The sequence below is a fragment of the Furipterus horrens genome, unplaced genomic scaffold, assembly GCF_987537825.1.
Source record: "Furipterus horrens unplaced genomic scaffold, mFurHor1.1.pri manual_scaffold_17, whole genome shotgun sequence".
Taxonomy (NCBI): Eukaryota; Metazoa; Chordata; class Mammalia; order Chiroptera; family Furipteridae; genus Furipterus; species Furipterus horrens.
The window spans coordinates 26,231,341-26,244,440 of NW_028327187.1; the positions used below are offsets into that span (position 1 = coordinate 26,231,341).

The 13,100-nt window shown below is 37.8% G+C and overlaps 1 pseudogene; it reads left to right on the forward strand.

Moving 5' to 3' along the window:
- Positions 1 to 787: 787 nt before the first annotated feature.
- On the forward strand, positions 788 to 1,323 carry LOC149990722 (mediator of RNA polymerase II transcription subunit 28 pseudogene; annotated as a pseudogene).
- The last annotated feature ends 11,777 nt before the right edge of the window (positions 1,324 to 13,100 follow it).

Here is a 13,100-nt window from a genome sequence, read left to right on the forward strand (position 1 = left end):
CAGATTTTCTTTTCATTTTTAAATATTTATTTATTGTTTTTCTATTACAGTTGTCCCACTTTTTCTCTCATTGCTCCTCCCTCACTGCCCCTCCACAGTCAATCCCAACTCACCCCACAGTCAATCCCCACCCTGTCGTCTATGTCCATGGGTCATTTATACTAATACTTCTTTCCCCACTTTTCCACCTCCCCCCTCCTCCCTGGTCACTGTGAGTTTGTTCCTTGTTTACATGCCTCTGGTTCTATTTTGCTCACTTGTTTGTGCTGTTCATTAGTTTCTTGTATTAGGTTACATTATATGGTATTTGTCTTTTTTTTTTACTGTGCAGAAGATTTTTACTTTGATACAGTCTCATTTGTCTATTTTCACTTCTGTTGCCTCTATTTCACTGTCATATCCAAGAAAGTATTGCCAAGATCAATGTAAAGAGTTTTCTCTGCATTTTCATCTAGGAGTTTTACAGTTTCAGTTATTTTTTGAAATTAAATGTATTGGGGTGACATTGGTTAATAAGATTTTATATAGGTTTTAAGTGTACAATTCTATGATGCATTATCTGTATATTGTTTAAGTCCTTAATTCATATTGAGTTAATTTTTGTGTATGGTATAAGGGTCCAGTTTAATTATTTTGCATATAGGTATCCAATTTTTCCAAATATTTACTTAAATAGACATGTTTCAAAAGAATACATACAAACAACTAACATGTATATAGAAAGGTGCTCAACATTACTTATCATTATGGAAATACAAATCAAAACTACACAAGATTTTTTTCAGAAATGGTGGCTCCACTTGGAGGCATGATCTTCCAACAGCCACCTGGACCCTGCCACCACCACCGGCACTCCTAGAGCAGGCTTTGCTTCTTTAGGCTGTGCCAGGTGCTTTGAGATCTTCTCCAAGTACCTTGGTGGATGTGTTGGAGTCATCTTTCGAGGCTTGTTTTGCTCCTCTGCTAGGTTAGGACTATGTCAATGGCACAAATCAAGAAGAAATTTGAACTAGTGTTGACCAGTGTACGTAGAAGTTTCTGAATATTGTAAGACAGATAGAATGTTGTTTTCTACAAAAAAAGATTGCAGTTATCTGTCTAGAAACCAGGCCATGCTATCAAATAGGATTTCTTAGAGCTGAGGAAAAAATTACAGGGGAAAGATGCTCTGGTCCAGAAGCACTTGACAAAGCCATGGCATGAGAAGCAGGTGCTGGAGGACATCATTAGGCAGCACAAGAAGTCGGCTGACATCCTTCAGGGCTCCTTGGCCTCCTCAACCAGGTGTCTCCTAATATTCCTGCACCCATGAAGCAAACCTGAGGAAAATCTGGCATTGGAGTTAGCTAGTAGGTTAGTGAGAGCAAACATGGTTATTTTTGCCACACTTCATTTCTGAGTGGCATGGCATTTTGGAAGAACTCTTCCAGGGGACAAGATGAGAAAACTTTAGTCGCATGCTCCCACTAAAATGTTCCTCTTATTTTTATAAACTTTTATTTTTTTATTACTTTATAAAATGCTCATAGCTTTGGTAAACCAAGTAAATAGTTTTGTTTCTTAGCAAAATTTAGACAGTATGATCTCACTAACATTCCTTTTGGTTTCTTTTTTATTCTTGTTTTTATTTTTTACATTTTTTCTGTAATTTTTAATCTCTTTGTGTTTCCAGTTTTAGATTAGTTTGTATCTCCTGAGAGAAAAACAATTAGTATGATATGATCTGTGAATCAAAGGGTGAGGATTTGAGTTGTAGGCCTTTTATGTTAATTACCCTCCTGTGATAGTATGTAAAAATATGTAAATTTGCCATGTTTCAAGATTTTGAACTACCTCAAGAAGAGGAATCTAATGCAACAATATTTGTAATGCTTCCAAAGCTCTCGAAATGAGGTTATTTTGTAAATTGGTCAGAAGAGGGTTGCAATATCTTATATTGGTGTAGTAATATGATATTACAGTAGAATCCTTAAGTTGATGTTGGGATAAGTTTATACTTTATGTGATGCTTGTTTACCTTTTTGGGTTGGAGGATGTAGTAGGAGCAGTGATATGCTAAATTTTGTTATGTTCTGCAGTAATGAATAAGTGTAAGTAACAGACCTACCCTGCTCTCAGTAACATGACTTGGACAGAGGTGAAGTTTGAAGATTAAAGCTCACTTTAATAATCTCTTTTTGGTTTGACTTTTGTTTGCTTGTGTCATTTGTGTTTGACTTTCTGTAGCAGAAATTTTCCATTAAAGAATGTTCTTGGACTTCCGGCCAAGATGGAGGCCTAGACTGACACGCTTCATTTCCCTCCACAACTAAGAAGGAATACAATTACCACAAAGCCAGAAATAACCAGAAGTTCCAGAAAATAAATGGAAGTCCAAAGTATGAAGTTATAAAGAAGTGGTGCTCATCCAGACGGGTAGGAGGGGCGAAATTGGGGCAGAGAGGTCAAGCTGTGCTGGCGGTGGCAGCAGCGGTGATGGTAGTGGGACAGTGGTAAGCACAGACACCCATATTTAAGGGGAGGCGAGAAGCGCCTGGGAAGCACCCCTGGCTGCAGACCAGACCCGTCAGCTTGCAATTCCAATGCCGGGGAAGGCAGATCCCCATTGCCTTGGACTGTGAGGCACAGAGGGGGTGGGAACAGAGGAGGAGGCTCCTGGTCTCTCAGTGGAGAGTGAACATCAGGGATCCATCTTGGACACCCACCCCCACAGAAAATGCTACAGTGTGGTGAGAAGGGTCCCCCAGTAGTGATGAGTGCATAGGGCTTCACCCCCTAGAGTGTAGGAGGTGTGACAGCCCCACCCAGGAAGCAAAGGTAAACACAAAACTGTCAGGATGGCACAGATCATGATAAAAATCCTGGTGATGCAGCTGACCAGACAGCAAACATCTAATCTAATGAAACAGAAGATAGGAAATCTTTCTGAGGCACAGTTCAGAGCTTTGATTCTAAGAATGCTTATAGACCTAACAGCAGAAAACAAGATGGGGAAGGAATGAAGGCTAATCTTGCTGAAATGAACAAAAACACATACAAAACAAGTGGTGAGGGAAGGAAAACCAGGGATCAAATCAGTAAATTGGAACATAGGGAAGGAACAAACAGTCAACCAGTGCAGAAAAAGGAAACAAAAAGCGAGGAAAATGAGGAGAGGTTCAGAAACCTATAAAACAATGAACTATAAATGGGACAACATCTGAATCATAGGGTTGCCAGAAGGTGAAGAAGAACTAGAAATTGAAAAATTAGGTGAAAAAATAATGAAGCAGAACTTTCTTAACTTGGGGAAAGAAATAGAATTAGAGGTTCAGGAAGCACAGAGAGTTCCAAAAAAAAACTGAACCCAGGGAGAACCACACCAAAACACATAATCAAAATGTCAAAAATTAAGGCTAAATAGAGAATCTTAAAGGCAGCACGAGAGAAGAAGAGAATTATGTACAAATGGGTCCCATTAAGAATATCAGCTGATTTCTCAAAGGAGACTCTGCAGGCAAGAAGGGACTGGCAAGAATTATTCAAAGTAATGAAAGTCAAAAACCTACAACCATAATTACTCTATCCAGTGAAGCTGTCATTCAGAATAGAAGGGCAGAGAAAGTGCTTCCAGGACAAAATAAAACTGAAGGAGTTCATCAGATCCAAACCACTGTTATATGAGATGTTAAAGGGACTTGTTTAGAAGAAAGAGGATCAAAACTATAAACATTAAAATGAAAACTGTATCACGACCAACAACAGAAGCTAGGGTACCAAAACGAAGGCAAATTAAGTAGGCAACAAGAGTGGGAAAAGAATTATAGATATGGGGATCATTTTGGGGAGAGGTCATCAGGGAGGAAAGGGAGGGAGCTTGTACAGGAATTAAGAAGCATAGTAGGAGGGAGTAGAATAGACAGGAAGATGTTGAGAAGAACTATATGCACAACCAATGGGCATGGACTAAGAGGGGGGACAACTGGAGGGAAGGGGGTCACTGGCTGGAAGGGAACAAAGGGAAAATTTGGGGCAATTGCAACAGCATAGTCAACAAAACATATTTAAAAAGAATACATATTAGCCTTGACTAGTGTGGCTCAGGGGACTGAGTGCTGGCCTGCAAACCCAATGGTTGCCATTTCGATTCCCAGTCAGGGCACACTCCTGGATTGTGGGCCAGGTTCGAAGTTGGAGGCATCCAAAAGACAGCCAATTAATGTATCTCTCACACATCGATGTTTTTCTGCTTTTCTCCCTCCCTTCCCCTCTCTCTAAATATAAATAAAATCTTTTAAAAATACATATAAATACATGCATTAAAACAATATTATATACAAAAAGTGATATTTTGAAAATATAAATCAGGATTCGCCTTTGTTATGCTCATAACAAAGTGGATTCTCACTGAACTATGGAAAAATACTGAAGTAATATCAGAGTCAGAATATATTTGTTTATGGGGAGAAGACTCCTGCCTTATCTATTCTGGATTTCCCTCTTGGGTGGTGCTGTGACTGTTTATGATGTCAGATGGTGACAATGAGCCATTTTTAGAATGGTGATCCTGAATTTATGAGGACGAGATTGCACTAAGATGTCCACACTATCTCACTGAGTTCTCCTTTGAAACACAGAGGGAGAGGGCCTGAATCAGGACCTGAGATTGTGACCAGCACAGTGGCCAGAACAAAGCCCAGTGTACCATTCAGGGAGAAAAATCGCCACCTAAACGAATTTCACTCAACAGACAAGTGGGTTGAGAGATCAGTCCACAGCAAAGGAGCTCTGATTAGGATACGTGGAGCTAGAGCTCTTTGTACTTTGTGGTTGCAGGCAAGTAGGAAAAGAGCTGTGGCCAAGCAGATCCAAACCATAAGGATTCATAGGGGATCCCACTGAACTTCTCTACAAGCAGACCACTGATTAAACTTGTAGCTATCTGGCCTAAGTGGGTTCTCGATATTTGCAAAATGGATGGACTCTGCCTTAATCGTTTGTTCACTTTCTTCTCTGAAAAGTTTTCTCTTTCTCTGACTAGTATGTGAGTGACAATGATTTAGCACTCTCTAATTACTTCTGCTCTTGGTAAACCTGCACCCCAAATCTTGAGGACTCATGGACCAGCCCCATCCACATGTCAGGGACATCATTCAGTGGCATTATTCAAAGGAAGATGAGGCATTTGAATAGGGCACTCTAATCTCTAGGTGAGTATGAAAACTGTGTGACATAAAGGAAAATAATAACATTTTCTCCCATAGCTGATGAAAATAATTTCTACTTTAATGATGAAAACAGGATTCTTTGCATCTCTGGACATTTTACATTGAAGACTATAATGAGCAAGAAAATATCTTTCTTTTAATAGCTAATACTCTGATGCTTCATGCCTGTCAAGATAAGATGTGACAAATTATCATTGTTGAAGAGAGACAGAGCCAGAAACAGCATCCTTGCTTTATCCACTGAGTCACTTAGCTCTTGTCAGTGTTGCAAGAACATTAGCATTTGTATGCAACAGGATACATTTTTTTGAAAGAGTGACGGTCACCAGGCATAGCTCTATCCGGATGCAGGAAGAGAGGGAAGACATCTTTCCTCAACATCTGCCATTTGTATCAGACTCCTTTAACTGAATCCACTGGTGTCACCTCTGTTAACAGTCACATCATCCACCTCCTTCTTCTTCAGTCTGTCTTCCCCCTGCCCCCTCCCGTAGCAACTCCCAGGAGTCCTAGTGATCTGGGATTAGTCTTTGTACTATTGTGAGCATGATTTGAGGTTTTTCTCTCAGAAGCAGGGCTTTTCCAGGGGAGGGCCTGAGCATAAGTGGGCAGGGGATAAAGCAGAGGTAAATGACTACTCAGACCACCTGCCCAGAGTCATGATGTTCTCTGAGATCAGTACTGAGACCTTGAATTATCTTACTTTGACCTTTTCTTCGAACTCCTTCTATCTTAGGGGATTTGTTTTCCCTCTGGGGCATGACAATTCTTTTCCCAGTGTCTCAAGGTAAAGTTGAGAGATGCCCTTTGAGATAAAATGTCGGCCATACATGTGAAAAGATTTTAATGATTATAATGAATCTTCTGAGACTTTGGATGTCCCTTTACTTGGGAAGTCTTCTTTCACAAGTGTTTCTGAAAGTCCTTCATTTTATATATTTAACACTCTGATAAGTTTAGATTTATACATATGCTACCATATATCTGACAGTTTTTAATGGAATCATATTTTCTCGATCTTCCATATTCTTTTTTGGTTTTAATGAAGTTATGAGTAATTACCAACAGTATGGATATAGGTAATCTTTTCCATACCACAATCAATATGTAGTTTTTACATTGTGACTTAAGCACACACAGGTTTTTTAATTCCTTTCTTAAGCTAGCACATTCTCTAGATGGGCTCCTTATTTTTCTTTGAACACACATCTCTGAGAAGTGCAATCTCTATAGAAATGTACATTTTTGTGGGTTACATAGACTTTCTTTTATGTGAATTTCATGGCACAGTAAATTTATGGATACTCTATGAAGATCTGTATTAAATTAACCTGAAGTTAGATTTCAAATTCCTTTCTATGAGTGGTTCATAAAAGGAGAAAAGGGAAAATGATCATGCCTATACACATTCAAAACTTTTAACTTATTTAATTCTGTATATCTTTCCTTTCTTGCATGGTGAAAAGGAAAAGATGTAAAGCTAAAACAACTGCCCAATGGTATTATTTTTTCAAATAAAGTTGACACCTTGTTAGAATTTCTGTATGAATTCAAAAATAATTTTAAAAAATAATATACAACAATGTTCAAAAAACGCATTTAGCTCTAATAATAGAGAACCCATGTTGAAGTCTTATCCCTATTAAAGATGCTGTGGTAACCCTAGGAGCTGGAATAACCTGGACTTACAAACTCTTCCATTAAGATTTTTTTTAAAGCTTCCTCTTATATACATTGTAATTTAATATTAAACATTGGTGATAGGTAATCTTTTAAATCAAGGATTTCATTAAAAGAGCATCAGAAAATGTTGAGGTCAGAAACAACCTTTGAAATATTCTTGTTTAATCTCATTTGTAAATGGGGAATCTTGAGAACAAAGATACAAAGGTACCCATGGAGACAGTGGCAGTATCCAGACCATTGCTCCATGACAACGTGTAATTGGTCTTGTGTACATACTTACAGATTCAGCCCATGCCAGCAAGCTCTATTATTGTGCTCATGGCTGAGTCTATTAAACTCTGTCCTCAATCCCAGACTTTTTTCACCTTTCATACTACAGTCTAATACTGAGAAATAGTATGCTTTGGTACCTTGATGACTTCCTATTGAAGCAATTTTTTTTTAAGTTGAGGACATATGGTTTTGCATTTGACAACCTGGGAGAGAGAGAGAGATGCCACTGAGATATGTAGTATTTGACACCTAATAGATTTTCAAAGTCTATTAATATAACTTTAGCTATATTAAATTTAAAGTTAAATATAAGTATAAAGTTTAAAGTTACATACAACTTTAAATTTTTATCCAGTAATTTTGCATGGCCCTTAGTTTTGAACCAAAGCAATTTTATAAGAATTATTTTTTATATCGTAATTTAAGTAAATATATGCTTCTAGAATCCCAACCCTTTGGCTTATATCCAACTCATGCTGGTCATCTTTGACTCTGTCCTTTATGGAAGCCTCTATATTAGTAGTTTCCAACGTTGACTGTCCATAAGAATCACTTGTGGAAAGCTTTAAAAATAATATGTTCTAGCTACTATATACATTAACTTATTTAAAAAATCTAGGAAAGACTAACACAGAGTGACAAAAAAACAGTTAAGTGATTGCCTGGTGCAAATGATGGAATAAATAGACTGTAATGGGCAGGAATAAAATTTCTGGAGTGATGTAAACATTCTATATTTTTACTGTGGTGTGGTAGTTACACAGCTATATACATTTTCTTTCATTCATTCAACTGTACACTTAAACTGGGTGCATTTTTGGATGAAACCTATACTTCAATAAATTTTATTACTCTCCAAACAAACAAACAACAACAACAACAAAAATGTGATGAGGATCCACATACAGAGAGTCTGATTAAGAAGATCCAGTATGAGGTTCTGGTATCAGCAAATGGAATTCTGATGAGTAGTCATAATCCCTAACTTCTTTTCTAGATACTAAAGTGCACAGTGTTCTTTCTCTTGTTAGCCTGTGAGATTTCAAATCGAGTGTTTATTTTCTCCATTTAAAGTAAAAACATAAAACATCATTTAAGAGGCATGTTTAAATTAATTGACCCCTGTGATAGTGTCAGCAAAGATTCTCTGACCTCTGTGAAAGAAAAAAAATACATTTTTTCCTTCTTAGCTTTTTGCTTCATCTACTCTCAAGGATGTAGGCTTCTGTCCTTTCCTGACCTACTGCTTCATCTCCAGTGCTTTGTGTATACACTGTTTCTATACTAAAAAAATAACATTCAAGTTAATTCTGAGTGCTTGAGAGGTCCTTTTTTTTTTGGATGTACCAGAACTGCCTACTTTTAAGCAAACGTGTCATTGGAAAGTACAAAATTTCAGCAGAAGTAAGGGGGGGTACTGTGTATGAAAGCACTATGTAACAAGGTCTTAGAAGACATACAGAATTTCAGTTCATGGTTATATTTAATTATCAGATTACTCACCTCAGAATGGTGCCATTCCAAAGTAATGTGAATCTCAATTTGAGCTGCTGAGGAGTCTCAACGCATTGTGTCCCAAATTCACACACAGGGGCCGTAGATGTAGTCACTGCATACCTGGACTCAGTGCTCATATGGTCCCCTACAAGTACTTCTTATACTGTATTGTGACTATCTCCACCTCTAACCTATAAACTCTTTCAGGGCAGGATTTGTACATTTCATATATGTGCTACCAGAATGTAAAACAGTGTGTGGCCAAAGCAAAATGCACAGTAAATGTACATGGTATGAATTAATGAACTTCAGAAACCAAGCACTGGTAACTGCATATTGGAATATATAAAACACAAGTGAGTTAGAAAAAACAATAATCTTCAAAGTTGATGAGTTTGTACTGAACATTATTTTCCTCTTTCGAATTACTTTTTTAACACGTTATATGATTCCATTAACATAGAGTTTAAGACAAGCGATCTCATTTATTAAATGAGGATAGTGATGCCCCCTTTTTAAAATTATATTTTATTGATTATGCTATTACAGTTGTCCCAATTTTTCCCATTTTACCCTCCTTCACCCAGTACCCCCTACGCCCTCAGCCAATCCCCACACCTCTGTTCATGTCCATTGGTCATGAGTATAAGTTTTTTGGCTACTCCATTTTCTATACAGTACTTTACATCCCCATGGCTATTATGTAACTACCTATTTGTACTTTTTAACCTCTCAGCTCTTTGCCTATTCCCCTAAACCACCCTTTGACCTAGCAACCATAAAAATGCTCTCCATATCTATAATTCTGTCTCTGATCATCATTGCTTAGTTTTTTAGATTAACGTAGGAAAACAATTTTCATTGAGTGAGATCTGACACTTGTTTTTAATAAAATTTTGGCATCTGAATCCAAAAATTATCCCATTTTTTCTCTATCATGTCAACTTTATAAGGTACAGGATACCCTCCCTTTGTCCCCAAAATCATATAAAATGTACATACAAAGGAAAATAAAGACAAAATTACCTGAATATACTGTTTATATAGAGTTATTTTTTTCATATAAAGGCTATATATTGTTACTGTAACTCAAATTGTGTACAAGTAGTAAAGTTCTGCTACCAAACATACACATTAAGGTATTTTATCTTTTCAAACAACAGACTAGGAGACACCGAAATGAGATACTTGAAACAGCCTACTTCAGTTAGAAAAGCTTTAACAAATTGCTTCATAAGACCCAGTTTTATGTGCAGAGGTGGGAATATAATTTTCTTTCTGTCAATAAGCGGCTCAGGTAGAACGTTTGGATCACCAGGTTTGAGGTCAGATCTTGGAGGCCAATTCAACTTCACCCAATGCTTCTCATGAGCTCTGCTGTCCCACATACACAGAAAACAGGGATACTTGGTGTATTTGTGTTGCTGACCAAGAAGGAAGGAGACCATTTTAAGGTCAACATAGGTGACCCAATTGTGCTTGTGACATTGCAACAGATCAATGACTCTTTTTATGTTTTCATATTCTTCACAAAAACAAACTGAATGGCCATTTGGGACTGTGCCAAATAAATTGTCGTTGTGGAGGAGGACACACTTCAACCTCCACTTTGAGCTATCAATAAACAGTCACCATTCATTTGCATTATAGATTGGAATTCTCAATTCCTCCATTAAACCATGTATGTTACGGCAATACACAAAGCCACTGTCAAGTCAAAAGTACTGCAGAAATGCACTTTCCCTTGATCGAAAATAGGATACCTTCGCTCCTTTTTCAAGCAAGTTTTTCTCATACAGTCTTGATGCTAGGAATTCTGAAGCTTTTTTGGATAGTCCCAAATCTTGTGTCAAGTCATTCAACTCATGCTGATCAAATCCCTTATGAACTGAGTCATCTTCAGTTTCAAAATCTTCATCGTTGCTGTCACTTAGTTCTTCACCAAACTCCTGTTTTTTGAAAGAGGGTAGTTCAATGAAAACTGGCACTGGGATTTCAGCTGAATGAGGCACTGGGTGTATAGCTGATGGTAGACTACGATATTCTATTTTATACTTATTTTTTTTGTTATATCCTGATGTTTTCACTATACAAAAGTAACAGTCACTTGAATGATCTCTGGACTCTCGCCAAACCATAGGTATAACAAGTGGCAATTTATCACGTGTTCCCTTCGTCCACATCCATAAACTCTCGACACACTGCTTGCACACCTTGTGAGGGGCCCAAGACTTATCTTGATCACCAAGTTTTACTTTAAAATATGCAAAATAGGGGACTTCCAGCCAAAATGAAGGTGTAGACAGACATGATTCACCTCCCTCCAAAACTAAGAAGGAATACAACTACCTCAAAACTAGAAACAACCAGAAGTTCCAGAAAACCAAACTGCTTGGAAGTCCAGCAAACAAAGATAAAAGAGGAAATACTCATCCAGACAGGAGCGACAGCTCTACCTGGGACATGGAGGCAAACAAACACAGGAGCCTGTAAGAATGAGGAGACAGAGAAGTATGGCCAAAAAGAGGGAATGGATTAAGGTTCCAGTGGGAGAACTAAGTGAAGAGGAGATAGCCAACCTCAAAGATGAGGAAATAGACAACCTAACATATGCAGAATTTAAAACACTGATGATAAAGATGCTCACAGGCTTGACAGATATGCTTGAGTACGACAAACGCATAAGAGAAGAAGTGAAGGCTATGCTAAGTGAAACGAAGGAAAATCCACACAAAACCAATAATGAAGGGAAGAAAATCGGGGTTCAAATCAATGATTTTGAATATAAGGAAGAAAAAACAGTCAACCAGTGCAGAATGAGGAAGCAAGGATTGAAAAAAATGATGAAAACTTCCCAAATTTTGTGTAGGAGATGGACATACATGTCCGGGAAGCACGGAGGGTCCCAGGCAGGCTGGACCCAGAGGGGACCACATCAGGATGCATCATGACTGAGATGGCAAAGGTGAAAAATAAAGACAGAGTCCTGGGGGCAGCAAGAGAGAGGTGGAAAGTTGCCTACAAGGGGGTGCCTATAGCACTATCAGTTGATTTCTCAGAGGACACTTTGTAGGCAGGAAGGGACTGGCAAGGAGTATTCAATGTGATGAAAAGCAACCTAAAACCAAGATTACTCTATCCATCAAAGCTATCATCTAGAATGTAGGGCAGATGAAGTGCTTCCCAGACAAGTTCAAGGTAAAGGAATTCATCATCACCAAGCCATTATTATATGAAATGTCAAAGGAACTTATTAAAAAAAAAAAGATCAAAATTATGAACACTAAAATGACAACAAATTCACAACTATCTACTAGTGAATCTAAAAATAAAAACAAAATCCAACTAAGAAAACCAGAATAGGAACAGAATCATAGATATAAGGATCATTCGGAGGATTACCAGCTGGGATAGAGAGCGGGGAAATGGTGCAGGGACTAAGAAGTATAATCAGTTGGTACAAAATAGACAGGGGGATGTTAAGAATAATATAGGCAAGGGGGAAGCCAAAGAACTTATATGCATGACCCATGGACATGAACTAACGGAGGCGGGATTGCTGGAGGGAAGGTGGGTACCGGGCAGAGGGGAGCAAAGGGGAAAATATTGGAACTACTCTAACAACATAATAATGAAATATACTTTAAAAATATGCAAAATATGATTGCCTGACAAATGCGCTGATGTTTGACTTTTGAATGGGAATGATGGAACTGCCACAGATATAACAAAACAAATCAGGGTTGTTTAGGTACTTAAAATGAGAAATAACAGAGGAAGACATGATCTGAAGGAAAGGAAATAAGTATGTATTTAAATAAAGAAATAAATTCTGCTGACTCCTTGCATACAGGTAAGAACTGGAATACACTTCGGGATATGATTCACTATATAGAATGGCACACAAACTCTCACCACACGGTCTCATGTGTAACTGAATAGCTAAGTATGAACCAGTCGCTGGTTTCCAAGGTCATCCCCCACCTATCCCCACTCGAGGGGAGTTTGTTCTCAGCCGATAGGAGAGCACTAATGCTTCCCTCGATCCAGCTGGATCCAGACTAGAGTGGTCGCATTAAGATAAGCTGTACAGAAAAAACTTGACGTTAAAGAAGAAAACTAACTGCAGTTTTGAAATCAGCATGCCGATTTAATTTTAAAACTTAGGTCGAAAAATCGAACTCAACAGGAATTATTTAAAAAATTGTTCCCCTGTGTTATCAATAGATATGTACTTATTGCCATTTTATTGTTCGTCATTTTGATTTTCTTTTTCTTAAATAAGTTTCTTTAATATTTCATATAATAATGGTTTGGTAATGAGAAACTCCTTTAGCTTTATCTTATCTAGGCAGCTCTTTATCTGCCCTTCAGTACTTTTTTTTTTAAGTACATTTTATTGACGACTCACAAAGGCTGAACTGAGTAAAAACTTTC